The sequence below is a fragment of the Vombatus ursinus genome, unplaced genomic scaffold, assembly GCF_900497805.2.
Source record: "Vombatus ursinus unplaced genomic scaffold, bare-nosed wombat genome assembly UNPS02014802.1, whole genome shotgun sequence".
Lineage (NCBI taxonomy): Eukaryota > Metazoa > Chordata > Mammalia > Diprotodontia > Vombatidae > Vombatus > Vombatus ursinus.
This window is the reverse complement of record NW_020954580.1, coordinates 30,495,602-30,515,893: the sequence shown is the minus strand read 5'-3', so window position 1 is coordinate 30,515,893 and position 20,292 is coordinate 30,495,602. Positions and strand designations below refer to the sequence as shown.

The 20,292-nt window shown below is 37.8% G+C and overlaps 1 protein-coding gene and 1 non-coding gene across 2 annotated transcripts in view; both read right to left on the bottom strand.

Annotated features, from left to right (window-relative positions):
- VWA8 (von Willebrand factor A domain containing 8) overlaps positions 1 to 20,292 on the bottom strand; it is a 399,466-nt gene that overhangs the window by 64,194 nt on the left and 314,980 nt on the right. The window lies entirely within an intron of this gene.
- LOC114051502 lies at positions 19,328 to 19,432 on the bottom strand. Its single transcript, XR_003570147.1, has one exon. It is a non-coding gene; the product is annotated as a U6 spliceosomal RNA (small nuclear RNA).

The window sequence follows — 20,292 nt, the reverse complement described above, 5'->3', positions numbered from 1 at the left end:
CCTTTAATTCATAGAAGAAACATGCTACCCAACTCATGAAAGAAAGGTGATGGTCTCAGGATACAGGTTGAGACATAGATGTTTTTGGACCTGGCTGATGTGGGGACTTGTTTTGCTTGACTATGAATAATTTTTAAAAGGGTTTTGTTTTTCTTTCTTTTTCAACTGAGGGGGAGGAAGTGGGTGGGAGAGAAGGTGAATCTTTGTTAATTGAAATAAAATTAAATTCAAAAAAGAAATGAAATGCAAAGAAAATAACAAAAGGAAGGCCAGAAGGAAATAGATAAGGATTGCAGCTTTGCAAGTTACATGTTGAATTTATTACATGCTTAAAAAGAAAAGTAAGCAGTAATAGAGCCTCACAGTTTCCTATATAACCCTCTTTTTCTATACTACTTTGTACGTGGAAATGTCAGTTTTGGTTTTTTTCTTTTAAGTTCAGAATAATACGAATCTGAAACCCCAAACCAAAACTAAAACAAAGATCATGGTTCCAACCACCAATAGGTTCCCTGTGGGGCACCTCCTGCTCTTATTAATGCCTAATAACCTAGCTCTATTCTCTCTACCTGACTAGTTCTGTGTGGCTTGGGTGCCAAAAGCTAAAATTCTGACCTGGAAGGCTATAAATTATCATAGCATGTGGTCATAGCACTATTAATCACTGCTCTGGGGGCTGAAGGAATATCTACGCACGTGGAAGGAGGTATGAGGAGCACGGGAAGAATGAAGATGGACTCTGGACTTCTGGCATCTTAGAATCTTGGGGTTGAAGGGACAGAGGAGAAGATGTCCCAGGAGGGGGATGAACTTGTGTCTTCTTTGGTGTGGGCACTCCCTTCATTGATGAAGAACACAATTCTTCCATGCTCAGTAGGACACAAGCTCCTACAGGGGAGGGATTATTTAACTTCTTTATTTGTATTACTAGTGCCTAGCACAGTCCTCAGCACATAGCAGTCCTTCTGGTGTTAAGCATAGGGGTCATCTGATGATCCTGGTCCTTATAGGTAGAAGGAAATGTTTTCTTTCTTTTTTTTTAATTAAAATAAAGATACAGAAAAAAGTGATCAAATATGAAGTAGGAATACTTGAGTTCTCACATTTCAAGTGTCTAAATTTTTTTTGGATAAATTAACATGTCTTGTCTTTCTAGTAATAAATGCTAATTGATAACTGATTACCTGAAGCCTTTTCAACTTGGTAAAATCTGTCAAGAGATCATTCTTTACTGGTCCAGCTTTCAAGAACTCAATGTCCTCTCCACAAATAAGGGATTAGAGTAGGATTTCTTACGAGGGTTCTAAGACGTATGTTAAATACTACTTAAAAATACTAGTTGGTACTTGTGAAAATGAAATACTTCATTCTCATCCTCATTCTGCTGAATTTGAGAAGGACGTTTTTAGGTGGTTTTAGAATGATGATTTTATTGATGGAGAGAACTAGAGGAAATTATAAAATTAACTTCTTCCACCTATGCAGATTAAGACCTGTTCTTCTACTACAGTTCTTACACTTTCTGAGTATTAAGTGAGTTTCCCAGTGTTACAACCAGTATGTATCAGAAGCCAAACTTGAACCCATCTTTCTCACACTGAGGATGACTCTTTTTCCATCACTCCATGCTTCACTGTTGTTGTTTGGTCATTTCAGCTGTGTCTGACTCTTCATGACTGCATTTGGGGTTTTCTTAGCAAAGAATGGTTTGCCATTTCTTTTTCAAGATCATCTTATAGATGGGGAAACTGAAGTAAATAGGGTTAACTGAGTTGCCCAGGGTCACACAGCTACTTAATGTGTCTGAGGTCACATATGACCTCAGGTTTTCCTGACTCCAGGCCTAGTGCTCCATCTACCTACTGTGCTATCTAGCTGTCCTCTTACTTCATGTTGCCTTTCTACTAATTCTAAAATAATTTTAATAGAAAAAATTGAAATTTATGTGGAACTGGCAATAACCAGAGAAAATATTTTGGTTATTTTAAGGCACCTTACTGAAAAATTTTGTCTCTGTTAGAATGACACTGGACATATCCTACCAGGGAGCCCTTGTGTATTTTTTTGTAAGGGACTCACTGAGCTGGCTCTACTTAGGGGAAGAGGCATGTGGACAGAGAAGACAGATTTTGGAGTAGCAGAATGCACAGGAAACCGGAACAATTATGTCTCTGGATTTGCCTGGAATTCTAGACTGCTGGAATTGACTTTCTCTGGATGAAAATGTCCACTCTCCTGGCTTGAGCTGAGATTTCATCTTGCTCCCAAGTGAAGAGATCATTTTGTCTTGTGTATTCTTTTATTTTCAAATCTTTTACCCAAAGCTGTGTCTGCTGGTAATGGGCATACGGGTTGTAATCATGGTCTGGAAGTAGAGGGAGGCACTTTAACAACAGGATCAAAGAATCATGGATGTACAGTTAGATGGAACACTTCAGCAACCATCAAGTCAGGTAAAATATAACCTTTTCCCTCTAAAACAATTTTAAAGCAGACCATACAAAAATTTCAAATCATTTCCATTTTTAAAGCTCATTTCAGGAATTGGAAGAGCACAAGTAATGGGAGGAGGGAAAAAAAAAAGAAAACGCATCTTGTCTTCAGTCCATGATTTTGTAACCTACTCTTCTCTATGATATTTTAATTGCTTGGGCACCTTTTGGTACACTTATATACTAAAGTATAACTTCTGGTTATTGTATATCTCCTTGAAAGGAAACTTCCACCGAGCCTGTCTCCAGACAGCATCAGTGGTAGGTATACTGTGAGAGGCACCCAAGGACCACTAGAACTTTTACTAGCACCTGCTCAAGTATAGAAGATTCACAAGTGCATGAGTGTTCATTAGTCACTAATGGTGTTGAACCTTTCAAGTCCTAAAGAAAAACGTGCTTATGACTCAGTGCCCAGAATATCTCCTTTTCAATCTACTCATATGTGTAATCTAAACTGTAGGAGGATATGAATAGCCATCTAATCAGGGTTTCTAAACGCTATCATAGTTCACTAGCTACAAAGAACTTCTGAAACACCACCAAATACACTTACCACATGTGTGTTTAAAAATAGCTACACGCCTGCTAAAATGTTTGCCAGGCTGTGCGCACCCATCCATGCTCCTCCCCAAGTCTTGGTGCAGTTCACTATTCGATGCTGGAGACCGATTGATACAAGAATAAGGCCAAGGCTGGGGCTAAGTAGACAGAGGTCATTTAGAAACAAACTATGTTTGGAAAACCTAAAAAGAAAGAACTAAAAGAAAAAAAGAAAACACAATGGGAAGGAAGGAGCAAAACATCAGATAATGATAGGATGTGTTAGCTAGGGGTGGTACCACAAATATCCTCCCCAGGGATATTTTCTCTGCTCAGTTTTTCTTCTCAGTGATCTTTGATTGACAGGTCTCCTTTGGTTATAAGGTCAATAAATTAAAAAGGTACCTAGAATAACATGAAGGAGGGTAAAATGAGTACATCTAAAGGATGTATAATATAAATTAGGACCCAAATGTTCTGCTGAGAGAAAAACTGAGGAACCTTGATAGCAAAAATATCTGGTTAGGTTTTAAAGACGATGAGACCAAGGAAAGGGGAATAAAATGGGAGCAGAAAGAAAAGGTATTACATGTAGTTAAGAAAAGTTGGGTGGTCAACCTAAATATCACAGGTTCCCTCCAAGAGAAGGGAGAGCCTGGAGTTGCAGGCTGCACAGAGAGATCTTGAGAGCTCCCAAAGCAGAAAGAATGCTGAGCTCAGCACTAGGTACCTGTGTGAGGTACTCACTGAGTTGGTTCCACTTATGGGAAGAGGCACGTAGACAGAGGAGAAAGATTTTGGAGTAGCAGAATGCACAGGAAACTGGACCAATTACGTCTCTCGATTTGCCTGGAATTCTAAAGACTTGGAATTGACCTTCTCTGGATGAAAATGTCCATTCTCCTGGCTTGAGCTGAGATTTCATCTTGCTCCCAGGTGAAGAGATTATTTTCTCTTGTGTATTCTTTTATTTTCAAATCTTTGTAACTTCTCTGATTTCTGTTTGCTCTTCGCAAGGATAAATAGTTTTATTCACTAATTGCTTTTTAGGATGATCTTTTGTTTAACCAGCATTTGTTAGGAAGGAGCTAATCTAACAAATAAAAGACAAGAGCTACTCTCCCCTTTAAGAGTGACCAGGGAGTTGGTTGTCCTTCTGAACCCAAACTTGTATCCCTAGATCAAACAGTTTTCGAGAAGTGACAGATGTATAATTCTAGCCTAATACCCCTCTTTGAATCTGGAGAGGAGAGCCCTGCCTTGTAGACAGACGTTACTTCTTGTTCCTTGCTTGGGGGTACAAATCCTGTCCTTAATTTTCCTCATCTTGGCAGAGGTGGTCCAAGGCCTCAGTTCACATCCATCCAGGACACTCACTAGTTGTGTTAGACAACACATGTGGACATACTTATCATATAACACTTGTGAATTTTATATGACCTGTTAGTACCTGGTCATATAACTAGTAATAGTAATATTACAGGACAGATTTCTTTTATAATGCTTCTTTTCATGATATATTTGAATATTTAACATCAAACGAGAGTTCAGTCTGAAAGTTCAGTTACTATCATAACAGAACCCTTAACTTCACAGCTACATGGAAGTAAATAGTTGTTCACTTACAGCTCTCAGAGCATACTCTTCAAATAAGGGACATTGTGAATAGCTTGTGAACCCAGCATCACAATTTTTCCAGGTTTAGATCTGAGTTGAAAGTTTCCAGTGGCAAAAGTGGACATGAATTTAAAGAACAACCACTGTCAAACACATGGAATTGCTCACTTCATCTGTTTTAACTAAATTAAATTTAATAAGCATTTATCAAATGCCTACTAATGGCAAATGACTCTAATATCCTTGCCAAGAAAATCCCAAATGGTGTCACAAAAGTTAGATGCAACTGAAACAACTGAACAACAACAAAATGTGCCAGACACAGGTACTAGGGATTCAAAGACAACTAACTATTCCTGCCTTCAAAGAGTTTACATAATGCTGGACAAAGACTTTTACAGATTTTGTGTAAATTAAATCAAATGAGGATAATGTCTCCCAAAACATACATTTTCCCCTTACTTCTGAGAAGACAACTTTCCATGTGTCATTGAGGAAAGGGCTTGGGATTTGGAATCAGACAACCTGGGTTTGAATCCTACCTCTTCTATTTACTGCCTTTGGGCAGTGACTTTGGGCAAGTCCCTTAATCTCTCTGGACCTCAGTTTTCTCATCTATAAAATGAAGTTGTACTAGATGATCTCTAAGTTAGCTTCCAGTTCTTGCATTCATGCTTTTTAGTATTTTCCCCTCTGAACCCTGTATATGAGTACCTTGCTTTAAGAAACTCATTAGGTAAAAATCCAAAATTATAAGTTTGCATCATAAAACAATTTTTTCACATTTATGAAAAAATTCTTTTAAAAAAAGCCCATTTAGTACATTTGTTTATTTTTAGATCATAAGACCTGGACAAGGCAAGGTGAGCAGGCTTGCCAGATTATTTGGGGTGACAGTCAGGAGTTGGATGTGAGAGACTTGAGGTTACATCAATCAGAAAAGGAGATACAGCACAGGCCTTGAAATGATTATATAACCTATGGAGGAAATATGATGTGAGGTACACATTCTTTAGGGAATAGCTATTGCACAAGTGTGGTAGGTTTGTACAAATATCATGCTTGTAAACTGCTCAGAGCCACTTGGATGAAAAATATCCCAAAATATCAATACCCCAACAAATGAAGTAGGGTAGGCTCTGAAGCTCCCTATGGGACTACTTAGTTCCTAATATTATTTCATCACTACCACTGTTTTACAACTTCAAAAGAGACTTACTCTGAACTTATGAAGAAAATTTAAGGAAATAAAATGAGCTCCTTCTGCCCTCCCCCTCTCCCATACCTCTATTCTTTTGAGATACAAAAGGCAGATAATTATCTAAAGTACTTCTCAATATGAACAAGATGGAAATGTGTGACCTTTGAGCCATAATAGATTCTATTCACTTTGGTGTTTTTAGCAGAGGCATATCTGTGGGAGATTAGGGAATACTCACAATGGAGCCAACTTCTGCTCTCCCAAATATTACATGGATCATAAATAAAAAGAAACATTAAAACAGGCAGCTAAACCTGAATGGCTCACATTCATCACAGGAGAGAGATAAAACCTCCTGCTAGTGGACTTAAATAAACGAAGACATAATGAATTTCTGGGACATTTATTTTGCTTGCTAAATGTGAACACTTTAAACCTCATGGATGGCTAGACCAAAAGGAAAAAAAAAATCAATCTGGCAGAAACAAGCAGTCACTTAAAGTATCGGTAAATTAACCAAAAAGTATAGAAGTTTAGATTTTCATTGTTATTCAATTGTTTCAGTCGTGTCCAACTCTCTGTGATCTCATTTGGAGTTTTCTTGGCAGAGATAAGGGTGGTTTGCCATTTCCTTCTCCAGTTCATTTTATAGGTGAGGAAAATGAGGCAGATAGGGTTATGTGACTTACCCAGGATCACACAGCTAGTAAGTGTTTGAGGCTGGATTTGAATTCGAGTCTTCCAGACTCCAGGCCCAGTGCTCTATCCCCTGTACCACCCACCTGCCCAGGAGTTTAAGTTAGCAATTTAAAAACCATCAATTGTGCAAATATAAGAAAATATACATCTTTTTAAATTTATGGGAAGTTTGGGGGCAGTTTGCTCAATCAATAGGCAAGGTATTTTTCTAACTGAAACTGGGCCTCTTTATCCAAAAGCTAATTCTAGAACATGGACTTTTCCCTAAAACAAAATATGCTCTGCTATCCATGGTTTAAGACTTTTGACAGACTTGTCTATATCTTATTGGTAACTTTAAAAAGCTCTTGAGAAACAACAGTTCTCTATCACTTACACAGCATCATCACAGCCTGTCACCCTTTTATTTATAAAATCCAATGCACATATATCCATATATATGTGTAAGTGTATATATGCACATATATATACTTATATATGTAAATATATTCCCAAATCCCCAAATCCCATGCCACATTAAAGTACGGCTGTGACTGACCCTGGGTCCTTAAATACTATACAAGTAGAGAAGAAGTTCTGGTGGGTTCTAAGAAGATATAAAGGCTTTCATTACGTTCTCAGTAATATATAGCATCAGATGTCAAAGGATCAGCCTAACCATATATAGAAAAGCTCATCTCATTATCAGCAAGTTGTACTAGGTAATTAATGTTTTGCTTAAAACAGATAAAAACATGAGAAAACCTTTATTCCTGAAGAACAGAAGTACCTCTTCTGTTTCCATGGTAATGGTGAAAGAGAGTTAAAAAAAAGGAACAGGGTACTAAGAATCATAGTTTTTAGATCATTTACAAACATGAATTTGATTGCTGGTATTTTCAAATGTGAGATCTTGGTCCAATTCCAATCAAGATGATGCATTACTAGAGGAAATGAATCATGTCTATACTGAATTCTTGTTATAAATGAAACCAGAAGACACGAAAAGCTTGGAAACATGGAAAGTTAAATGGAAAGATGTCTGCAGAGAAGCAAAAACAAAAACAAAAATGAAATTGGTAAAGTTGGTTCTATCATCTACACAAAGGGAACAAAGAATAGCATTTTGTGAAACACTTCCTTACCTACAAGTATTACCTAACAGACCATGAAGATAATTGTGCCTAATGTTCAACGTCTTTAGCAAAGAAATTCCAAGAAACTGGAAAGGTCCTTCAAATGAAATCAACATACACCCATGTACATTTCTGTGAGTATACTTGCATACACACACACATCTATACCTGATTCTTAGTAAGTTAAAAGTGAAAGTAGGCACAGGAGAGGATGGTAGAAATATGCTTTGAGATTAAGAAATGACAAAAATTGAAGGCTTGTAGATTCTATCCATACTTTTTTCCAAGAAGTAAATTGGAAGGCTTACGGAATTCTGAGAACATCACAAAAAAATGACAATGACTACCAAATTCAGAATTCTAATGACACATGTATATTAAGAGCCATCATAATCAATGCATGGAACCTGTTGGCTTCCAATGGTACCCTTTGTCTTCGCTATGACACTTCACTTTTTCCTACTGAGAGGCATCTTCCCCCTTTTTATTACCCCTTTTTAAGCGGCAACCAAGGGAACCAGATTAGAACAAAGGCAAAGATATTGGAGGAGAAGACCTGGTACAGTGGCAAGAGTGCTTCTTGTGAGATATAGGTTGGCAAAGGATAAGGGATATTTGTCAGGGAAGGATATTCACTGCAATGATTTCCTATTGGAAAAATAGCATTATGTAAAATTATTCAAGGCAATCCATGAACAAAAAGAAAATACACTGTATAACTCACAATGAATAATTAGTTTCTGAAGCACTTAATGACATGATTTCTCTCTGAAATATCTGCACCTTTTAATGGATCACTGCACTGCTTAGGGAAAATAAACGAATGCCATTCTTTGAGGACTTGGTTTAACTATCCTTTGTGGTCATGGCTTTGCCTTGTGAGTGCAGTTGCTAAAAGGGTTGTTAGTTGGCAAGGCAGCAGCACTGGGGTGGAACTGATGACTGGTTTCATGACTACTGCATTGTTCTTGCTTTATGAAAGTAATTTAAAAAGAAAATTTTCCATCAATTTATGGAGTTTCTGACCATAGGAATAAGGTCTCCCTTAGCAACCACAGATTCTTAGATAGCGTGACATTCATGCTACTTTAATATATGCAGAGCACTACACTGATCTCATTAAAAATTATATATACACAACAGAAGCTAGATTAGAACATCTGGCATAAAATGGCAATATTCGTGGAATTTTGAATTTCCTCTCAGATTTCAAGGTACATCCCCTTAAAGCATATGCTTTCATTTTAAAAATACATTAAATTATAAGCCATGTGACAGTGGGTAAACAGTATTCACCAGCAGTAGGGTCAGCATAAAAAGCCTGGAGTGAGACATAATAAATATGACTTAATAAATCTTCCTATTGAGCAGGCTGTATACCACATGACAAACAATGAACTTTGAAGAACCAGAGTATAACACATAGTCAGGCAGATGTATGAGTGAAAAAGGGCATGTCATGTGGCAAGAACGAGGGGGAGGATAACAGTTAGATGTTCTGAGGGCTCCACTGGTGGTCCCTGTGACACTGTCCTGGAAGGACTCCTCTCAGTACAGTAGATGGTGTTCCATCCCTCTACGGGGAGCTTAGGGGAGGACAAGAACAAGCATGAATTGATTGTGATTTGTATAACTGGAGGAAATATCCAAATTAATGAAATTATGTGTAGCACCCCCTGGGGTTGCCAACGAGATAAGTATGTTGGAGTTGGACACTTGCTGGTCAGGACACAAGTCAGCTGGAGAGTCTTTACCTGATTCCTCTCGGGAGCTACCCCAACCCTGTGACTATCAGGGGTCCAGACACTGACTAACAAGTTAGCCTCCCTCATCTTAAGGAAGGAGCAGGGAGGAAATCACGCCAGAGGTGAATTGGTAGCGGGAGCAAGTTAGGCAGAAGGGCAGTTGCTGCTACTAGCATCTAAAAAGAGTGAGAAGAATGCCCCAATGAATCATGGAAGGAAAGTTATCAGACATGAGATCTTCAGCACCAGACTCCAGGAACTAGTTCCTGTGTTGCTAAAAAACTACAATGGCTAAGACCAGGGCTAGTGAAATTTTATTTCCTTTTTCTCCTTTTTCCTTCCTCTCTCTTTCCAGGAAAGCATATGTCTGCCCCCCAAATCTCTATTTCTTAAGAGTTTACATTCTGTTTATTTTACCTTTTAAGTTAAAAAAAATGTAATTAAACCCTGGCCAGCCTATTTGTGCCATTATGCAAATTTCGTAGAGAGTGCTAAGAGGAGGCAGTATCTGGGAGGATATAAAATTTTTTTACAACTGTTACCACTTATTTTGCCAGAGCAATTTTCTCTGGCTGGGGGCTTGAGCTGTAGAAAGAGAATTATGATTCCGACATATTTTTATAACTTCCCAGAGCAAAGAGAAAGAAGACTTAATCTGTGAGTTTTCTCTCTAGGCAATGATTAAGCAGTTTGGCCAGGGCTAGCTTACACAGGGGAGGTGGGCTGTGACCACTTTTTATTGTTTCTGAGGCCTGGTTTTAAAGGAAAATGAGAAGAGAGGCGCCAGGAGAGTGGCTGTGGAGGAATACTGAGCGCACATAAGGGTTGGGACCAATACAGCCACGATGACATTAACACCACTAGCCTATATGTGGATCTATTTGAATACCGAGCACTTAGCCAAAACGCTTGAAAATATTTCTGCTCTCCAGGAATATGCATTTGGTAACTGCAAACTCTAGCCTAAATTACCAATATTATTGTTAAAAATACATCAAAATTGAAGCGGAAACCTCATTTTCAGTGTTAATTTCTCATTTAATTATGAAATGACTCAAGTAGTAATTAGGCATTTTTCTTACATGGGAGACCCAGTCTCCTAACATGTGAAAAGTTACTTTTGAGAATCTTATGGAATAATTCCATCTGTGTATTGCTTTTTACCAGAATTCCACAGGAATATATTTATTCAAACTCAACATTAATACAGTTTTATTTTAGGAACTCTAATTATGTGCTGAAAAAGTCTTACAAATAAACCTGTCATGTTAATTAGTATGTTCATTTAACTTCTATGCTTATCATTTCTGAGAATGAAAATGAACAGCATCTATAGCTCTCCTTTTCAAGTATATATGTTTCCCTATATTGTATACTACCTTTCTCATTATTACTAAAGCAAACTAGTTTCTTTTGTAATATTATTAAAATAGAACACTCCAAAATGTAAAGATAAAAATTTAAAGATGGTGACAATGGATTAATTCATATTTTCTTTTGAGCTTTTCTCTTCAAGCTTTCTTCTTTGTAGACAATTATAATGGAAAAATAAGATTGTATATGAGTAAACTTAAAACACACAATGTGGCTGTATGATGATTATTTTTTTTAATAACTACATAAACACTTAAGTTAGGTCTATAAACCACAGTATTGGTACCAAGCTACCCTTTCATAAAAAGTAACAATTTTTTTCAGTCAAAACATTATTTTAAGAATCAACATATTTTACCAGTCCAAACTTGGCAGGGCCCATGTAATTAATGACGGAGTCTCAGCTGATTGTAGTAGAGTCTAAATATGCCAGATCACATGCCTACTATTTATTAACATTTTTGTTTATGATCTCATTTATCTTAGGTCCTTCACCTGTGAGGCTGAACTAGTTCACAGAATATGCTCTACTGTCACTAATGTACTGGAGGTCTGAAGTTGCCAGATGGGTGGGAGTACCTGAGCAACAGCAAGAAAAATGCCACAATAATATACTCTCCAATTCAATGACATTGTGTTATATAGGGTTTTTATCTTTATGGGTGCCATTTTAAAGAAATATTAAATCATAATCAAAGGATAATTAAAAACCCCTTTAACATTTAAGCATAAAACATTTTACTTAAGAGAAAATAAACTCATTGTTTTCACTCTGGAGCTGCAATGTGTAAAGTTACATGCATGGATACTTTCATTTGCTTTCTACACTAGGAGGAAAGGCAAATACTCCTATTTTTGTTTAAGCCCTCAGAGGGCTTCCACATCTGGCACTTCACCACACAGGCCTTTAAACAAAGATATTTGAGATTTTTTTTCCAGGAATACTATTCCTGAGTAAATCTAAAAGAGACTTGAGGTATGCACAAGCCCATTTTGTAAAATCATATCAACCAACCAGTAAGCATTTGTTAAATGACTATGTGCTAGACACTGTCTTGGATGCTACAGAGGTGTTATGGATAAAGGTGAGTGGATGTAATTTCATTGACATAGGGAACTCTTGGGTGAAGAGTTCACTTCTACCAATGCAGTTCAGCCCCTTCTGTCTCTGCAATTTCTAGTCTTAAAACAGATGTCTAGTACACTGAGAGATTAAGTGATTTGTTCAGTCACACATCCAGTATGCTTCAGAGGCAAGACTTGAACCCAGTTCTCTCAGGCTTCAGGATCAGCTCTTTATCTACTATGCCATGCTGCCATATAGGGCATTTATCTTTACAAAAGTAGGGCAGTCTTGTTTTGAAACATTCTTTCTCAAGACTTAGTCAAATGGCAGCTACAACAAAACTTACTCTTAACCCTCAATCTTAATTGAGAATATTTTCTGAACTGGAATTACTTAGAATTCCTTTTTTTTTTTCCTTACCTGCTATGGTGGAGCCTCATGACTTCAGTGGGGGAGGTCAGACTCACACCTCCAGGCCCATGGCTCTGCCCAGAATGTAGGGCAATGTCCTTCAGACTATCCTGGCAGCAAGTCTAAGAACTCTATTAGTTCTAAGCTCCTGAAAATAGGTTCAGGATCAGCAGTGAGGGCTGTGGTATGAAATGTATTCAGATTATTCCTAGCAACAACTCTATGCCAAGAAAGACTTAAGAGGGGGAGTAGAGACTATGACAAAAAATCCAAATGTATTCATAACTCTAGCTTATTCAATGTTTCACTGCTTGAAACATTTTGAAGGGTTTCTCTTTTGTACCTAATTTCAAAATCAGGATCTCTTTCTGATTATTCATGACCTAACACCTATAAGGAAAATAAATCCAGAACTCAGCATTAGTCTAGTCCTGAATTCCACAAAATAGGCACAAAATTAAATGTTATCAACCTCCTTAAACACCTCCATAGGGGATTCTTAGTCTTTTTCGTATCATGGACTCCTCTGGCAGTCTGGTGAAGCCAATAGACCCCTTGCTAGAGTAACATTTTGAAATGAGATAAAGAACTCTTTCCACCCAAGTTCACAGTCCTTACATAAACTGCTTAGGGGTGGATCCCAAGTGAAGAACTCTTTCTACATAGTTAGTAGCAAGAAGCTCCCCAACAAAATGTTAGGTGCCCATTATTGACTATTGTTTTTGTATGGAGCCTGAGATTTTTATCTATGTAGGAAATTCCCATTATACAAACTATGTTCATTGATTATGACCAGTAACTCATATGTAACAGAGTCTTAGAGAGCTGCCTGACAGCACTGAGAGGTTAAAGGATTTATCTGGGGTAGTGGTAACAGAACTAGTATATGTCAGGATTTGAACCCAGGTCTTCCGGACTACTATATAAGGTGGCTAATATAGTACTCCACACCCACTAGCTCTAATAAAAGTTAATCAACATTTAACAACAGATTTTATTTATATCTAACTATCTGTTTGGGTTTTTTTTTTCTTCTGTTGCATGTGTGTGCATTTGTTTTTGTTTTTTTTCTTTTCTGCTCAGGAACAAATATCCCTGTCCAAAGAATTCTGAAGCAGGAGATAACATTTTACAAGAAAGTTCAGATTTTAAAAATATTCTTATGAATCTCTGCCAACATTCAAACTTTGGGCAGGGACAGACACTGAGACTGCTACCCTAATTTCTGAAACAGGCTTTCCCTTTTACATCACTTTGGGAGGTGAGTATTCTTCCTCTCGAAGAGTAAACAAAGGAATAAAAACAAGGTGACTCAAAGGATGAGGAAGTATGTTTTTCTAGAGAACAAAAGATCCCTTCACAGTGTGTGTCAAAGACTCAACTATAAACTTTCCTGAATGTAAAAACACTGTTCTGACCTAGAGCTACAATGGATAATTTGTAAGATAACATTTCCTTCAAATACAGATTCGCAAAAAAATTCCATTTTTCTTCACAGATCAACAACAATAACTATGGTAGTAAAAGAAATGATAATCACAAAAAGAAAGAGATCAGTTTACTGCTAAGGAAAACCCATAAGTCACATAAAAGTGGCAGTCTTTCTAACACGAGGGATCACATAATGTGAAAAAAACTCCGAGAAGATATAAAGGTGAAGTTTTTAATTGGAGGTAAGGATATAAAATCTCTAATCCAATTCTAGAGTCCTCACTACAACAGCATTGATCAGAGACAGGAAATCTGCTGTCTTGAGGCCACATGTGGCCCTTTAGGTCCTTTGACTAAATCTAAACTTCACAGAACAAAGCCCCTTAATAAAAGGATTTGTTTTATAAATCTTGTACTCAGTCAAAAGGCCTGCATCCAAGGACCTAGAAGGCCACCTCGAGGTGAGTTCCCAATCCCTATCAGTGGGTAATCCACTTTTGTCTAATCATTTCTAGTAATGGGAAGCTTCCCGCTTTTTTAGAGAGGCAGTGTGGTGGAAAGAGCTCAGGACTTGGGAGTCAATAATTTATTAAGCACCTAAGCTGCTAGGGATACAAAGTGAAAAATTAAATAGTTCTCGCTCTGAAGCAGCTTATATTTTTTTTCATTGGAAACAATATATACTAACATAAGCATATACAATATATATAAAATGAATACAAAGTATATTTTGGAGGGGGGGGTTTAGGCATTAGTAGCAAGGCAGAGGAGAAATCAGGGAAAGCTTCATGTAGAAGATAGTGCCTGAGTTGAGTTTTGAAGCAAATACATGATTATGACATGCAGAGGGGAAGAAAGAATGCATTCCAGGGTTGGGCAACAGCCTATGCTATGTCACGGAGATGGGAGGTAAGAGTTTCAGCAAGAAGGTCAGTTTGGTTGGATCATAGAGTGCATCAAGAAGAATAATGTATAGTAAAGTTTTCTAGAAAGATAAGTTGAAGTCAGGTTGTGAAGAATGAAGATGAATTAAAATCTGACTCTTACAACATGACTAATGTGAAAACAGGTTTAATATGAATGTATATGTTGAGGCTATATCCATTTACACATCATCTTGGGGTGGGGGAGAGATGGAGAGAAAATTTGGAACTCAAAATCTTATGCAAGTGAATATTGAAAACTAAATATAAATAAATAAATTTATAAAAAAAAAATAAAACCTGACTCTTAAAATCAATCAAGCACTGATTAAGTATCTACTTTATGCCAGGCACCGTGCTAGGTGATGGGTATATTTGTATACACGTATATATGTATACAAAAATGCAACAAGCCTTGCTCTGTAGGAGTTTACATTCTATCGGGAAAAATCATGTAAGCATTTAGATGTCTACAGAATAAATGTAAGGTAGTTTATATGGGGAAGGCACCAGCAGTTGGGTAGGATCAGCTAGGCTATATGTATGCAAAAGATGGTGCTTGAGCCGAGTCTTGAGGGAAGTAAGGGATTCTAAGACGCAGAGGTAAGGAGGGAGTGCATTCCAAGCATGGGAGATGGCCAGTGCAAAGGTATGACTGTTGATTAATCAAATGTACAGTGATGTGGGGGCCAGGAAGTGAAGGGCTTTAAATGCCCAAAAGAACATGTATTTTGCCCTAAAAGCAACAGAGAGCCACTGGAGTTTGCTGAGTAAAAGAGTGACATGGTCAGACCTATGCTTGAAAAAAAACGACTTTGGCAGCTGGGGATATTAGAGAAGGCATGGCCAAGCTGGAGAGGATGGCTGGAGTGCATCGTTATTTGGGGAAGCCAGGTATCTGTTAGAGGAAGTAGATGGAAGGAATAAGAGAGGAAGAGGTCCAGAATGAAGATGAGTTTATTCATTATAGAATGGGAATTCCAGAAGGCACAAAGGAAGGGGTGGCTTGAGTCAGACTGAGTTGAAGAAGATGATTGAACTGTGAGGCCAGGGGTTTTGAAAAGTATCAGTACATAACCTGAATTCTTGAATATGTGAGCAGTAGTGGCTGGGGAAAAGATGGAGAATTGTGATTCAATTAAGAAACTTCTAAAGAAAGGATCAGGGGGCTGACAAATGACTGCAACTAGGATCTAATTAGGATGACATAGATGAAAGGAAGGAATCACAAGGGATTAGAAGTTGTTGAGTGATGATAGCAGTAGAGGAAATGCTTAATAGGCTGAAAATGACAATGAGGAACAAGAAGAATGCCTCATTCTCTTCCCAACTAGGGGGCATGAGAAGAGATGTATGTCATAATATAGAGGGTGGCCACAGATGTAGGGTATTCTGGTAGGAGCCAATTTTCAGTGAGAGCAAGAAGATGGAATATAATAAGAAAAGGCCCAAGACACAAGGAAATATGTTAACAATTAAAAAGGAAATTCCAGAAAGTGTCATTGACCTGATTGCCCTTCTTTGGATCATTCTGGCTGATCAATATTCCGAAATGTGGGTTCTAGAAGATGTAATATACAAGATTATTGACCAGGGGCAGCAAAAGAATAAGCACTCTCAATCTGGACACTATGCTTTTATTGGTTAATAAAGCCCAAGAACACATTGTGAGTTTTTCTTTTTTTTTCGTTCTCTGTTGGCCCATCTTGAGCTCCTAGTCCACTAGAAGCCCCACATTCTTTTCACATGAGCATCTGCTGATTATATTTCCCTCATCCTGTAATGTTAACTATGTTAACTATAATGTAACCCATCAAGGGTTAAGTGCCTTTAAAAACATTAACAAAAGCTCATATTGAGCTATCTCTGTTTGTTGCCTCATCCCTGGTCCGTATCTTCCACTATCCACCTCTTCCACTCTCCTCTCAGGAACCAATACACTTTCTTTTCCTTCCACCTCTGGTACAAAGTAAAACTTGGTTCTCTCCTAAAGAATCCACTTGCCTCCTCACCCTCTCCAATTTCGGCCATTGCAAACTTTCAGGTCTCTCATATCTAACTCCTTTTGATAGGGCCAGCAGGGGACAGCGACATACTCCTTGTACCATACTGCCATTCACAGACTTTTGCTCTGCCATATGTATTCATAACTCCTCATATTTTGAAATTTACACCACCGTGAATCTGACCAGATTCTTGTTTTGTCAGCTTCTCATTTCTAAGGAATTTATCCACTTTCCTCAATAACAGTAGAATTTTGCTTAGTTTTCTCTATCACCATTCCTACCATAATCCTAAGTGACTTCAATATTCAAGCTGATGGAATTTTAAACACTGTGGTCCAGAATTCATCAAGTAAAACTTTTGGGCTGAAGGATGAGTCTGAAAAATCTCTCTTGATAATCTTCCTTTTTTTTCCCTTATCTCTCTGTCTCACTCCTCCTTAACCTCTCCACCCTAGTCTTGACTTCCTATCACTTCATCCTTATCTGTTCTGTTATCTCTTCAAGTCAATTAAGAATATACTACCATATAAAAGGATAAGCATGGAAAGATGAAAAACAAAGTCATTATGACACAAGGGAGAATGTGACAGAGTTCCAGATAAAATGCTCAGAGAAAATTTCAGGAAGGAGATATTATGTTCAATCCAGGGGGTTTAAGGAAAGTTTCATGGAAGAGATGACTCCTTAGTTTGGCTTGAGAGAAAATAAATATTTTAAGATTTGGGAGGAAAGAGTGTCCCAGATACAGGGGAAGGTTTGAATTAAGCAGTGGTGAGAGGGTAAGTGGAAATAAAAAGGAATGATTTTTAAAATGCCACCAGGGTACATTAGACCTTTAAAGAGAACTTTTAATAAGTCACCCAACAAGTATTTATTAAGCACTTTACTCTGTGCCAGGTACTGTGCTAAATGCTGAGAATACAAAGAAAGCCAAAAACAGAGTCCCTGATCTCAAGGGACTCACATTTGAATGGCGGTGATGACATGCAAACATCTATGTACATATAATATATATATAGTATAAATTGAAGGTAATCTCAGAGAGAGGTTACTGGTGGGGGAGGGGAGGGGATGAGAAGGAAAAAGGAAGACGGGAAAAGTCTCAGGAAAGTGATACTTTGAAGCAAGCCAGGGAAACCAGGAGTTGGGAGGTGAGGAGGGAGAGCATATAGGCATGGGCGACAGTGCAGAGGCAAGGAACTGGGAGATGTGTTATATATGAGGAAGAGTATATTCTCTATGACCTGTGCTATCAGATAATAGAGAATGTGGAGGAGAGTAAAGTATAAGAAGACTTATTTGTTATTTGGGGTTTTCTTGGCAAAGATACTGGAGTGGTTTGCTATTTCCTTCTCTAGCTTATTTTACAGATGAGGAAACTGAGGCAAACAGGGTTAAGTGACTTGCCCAGGGTCACATAGTTAATGAGTGTCTGAGGATAAAGATGAGTCTTCTTGACTTCAGGCCCTGTGCTCTATCCACTTTGCCACCTAGATACCCAAAAGAATACTAGACAGAGATAGCAAGGGGATAGGTTATGCAATGCTTTAAATGCTAAACACAGGATTCTGTATTTGATTCTGCAGGCAACAGGCAGCCACTAGAATATATCAATAAAGGGTATGTAGGGTGACATAGTCAGATATGTGCCTCAGGAAAATCACTTTGGCAGCTGAGTAGAGGATGGACTGGAGTGGGGAGAGATCTAAGGCAGCAAGACAAACTAGAAGGCTATTGTAATGGGCTGGGGATAAAGTGATTAGAGCCTGCCGTGGGGTGGTAGTTGTGGGAGTGATGACAAGCAGATGTTTAGGAGAAATGTTGTGAAGTTAGAACTAACAAGATTTGGCAACTGATTGTATATATGGAGTGAGTGGGGAAGAGGAGTTAAGGATGATACTAGGCTGTGAGACTGTGAGACTGGGAGGATGCTAGCACCCTCCACAGAAATAAGGAAGAGGGCAGGGCTTTAGGGGGAAATATAATTAGTTCCGCTTTAAATACATTGAGTTTGAGATGTCTATGGTACATCAAAGATGTCCAAGAGGCAGTTGGTGACAGCTCAGGAGAGAGGCTGGTACTGGATACATAGATTTGAGAATCGTCATCATTCAGAAGATAGTTGAACCCATGGGAGCTGATGAGCCACCAAATGAGACAGCATAGAGGGAGAAGAGAAAGACAGACCCTTGGGGGACACCCACAATTAGTGGCTATGACCTGGATAAAAATCCAACAAAAAAGATTCAGGAGTAGTTAGGCAGGAGGAAAACCAGGAGAGAGAAGTGTCATAAAGAGGAGAGAGAATCCAGCAGATATCCAAAAGAAGAGGTCAATTCTACAGAGAGGTCAAGGTGTATTAGTACTTTTAAGTTAAGAAAATAATGTGTTCAATTTTAGATATGTTGATGTTCAGGTGCTAGTGAATCATTCAAGGGAAATGCTCAGCAGGCAAATGGAGATTACAGTTCACAAATAGGTTGGTTTGGATGGCTCCCCTTCACCACCTATTGCTATCCATTCTTTATTTTTTCAATTGATAAATTTTACCTTTCATCAACAGATGCAGTTCAAATAGATGAATAAGAGTCAAAAGAAAGCAAAATGATAAGCAGTATAAGCAAAATGATAAGAAAGATAAAAAACAAAAGAAAATAAATATACGCTTAAAGAGAATCAATGATAGAAGAAAACAAAACTTGGGAAAAAGACATAAAATGTTCTGTGAATTTGTATCCTTGTGCAGGAGCCATGCTGATTTTCTCCCCAATGTGCCAATTTTATTACATGTGCTGCTAAAAGTGAACACAAGGCTTACCCTAATTCTTTAAAACAATTCAAATGCTAGCTCCTACAAGAAACCTTCCTTCATTCTCCTGAGTCAATATCAAACTTCCCCCTTTGGACTTCACATAATACTTTGTTTTGGAACTTTCTAATGCATTTATCATGTAATGTTATATATTACAATGAAGTACTGGTATCATACCCCCACTATGAGGTCCATGAGGGCTAGTACTTTCCCCAGTGCTTAGCATAGAGATCTGCATACTGCAAAGCACTCGATAAATGTTTGTTAAATTAAATAAAAGGAAGTAACTATATTGCTTTTTATCTTTTTATTATTTGTTGCATGTAGTATGAATGAATGAATGAATTAATGAATGCATGAAAAAGCATGTATTAAGTGTTTACGTGTCAAGCATTGTGCTAAGCAGTGAGTAACAGCACACATTCTGATTTGGGAATACAGTGCATATAGGAAGGTTCAGCCGAGCTGAGCCTCCTTAGGAGTTGGCAAAAGGGTGTAAGGTAATGCCCAGGGATGTTTAAGATGTAGTGTCACCTGGTTAAGCTAACTAATCTTCTATATGTAGGAACTTAACGTTTTTGAATGAAATTAAATGCAGGACTTAACATTTATTCCTATTATGTTTTAGATTGTTAGTTTAACCTATTAAACCCATCTGTTAAGATGGAATGTAATTCTGGCATGATCTTCCCATAAGATTTCTGTCATCTACAAATTTAATAATTTAATTTCTTATGTTCCTCCTAGTCAGTAATAAAAATATTAAAGACGACAGGGCCAAAAGTACTTGAGCTCTCATACAGATGCAACAGTCATGACTATTGTCTAACCAGTTCTAAATCTACCTGTCCTGTAAT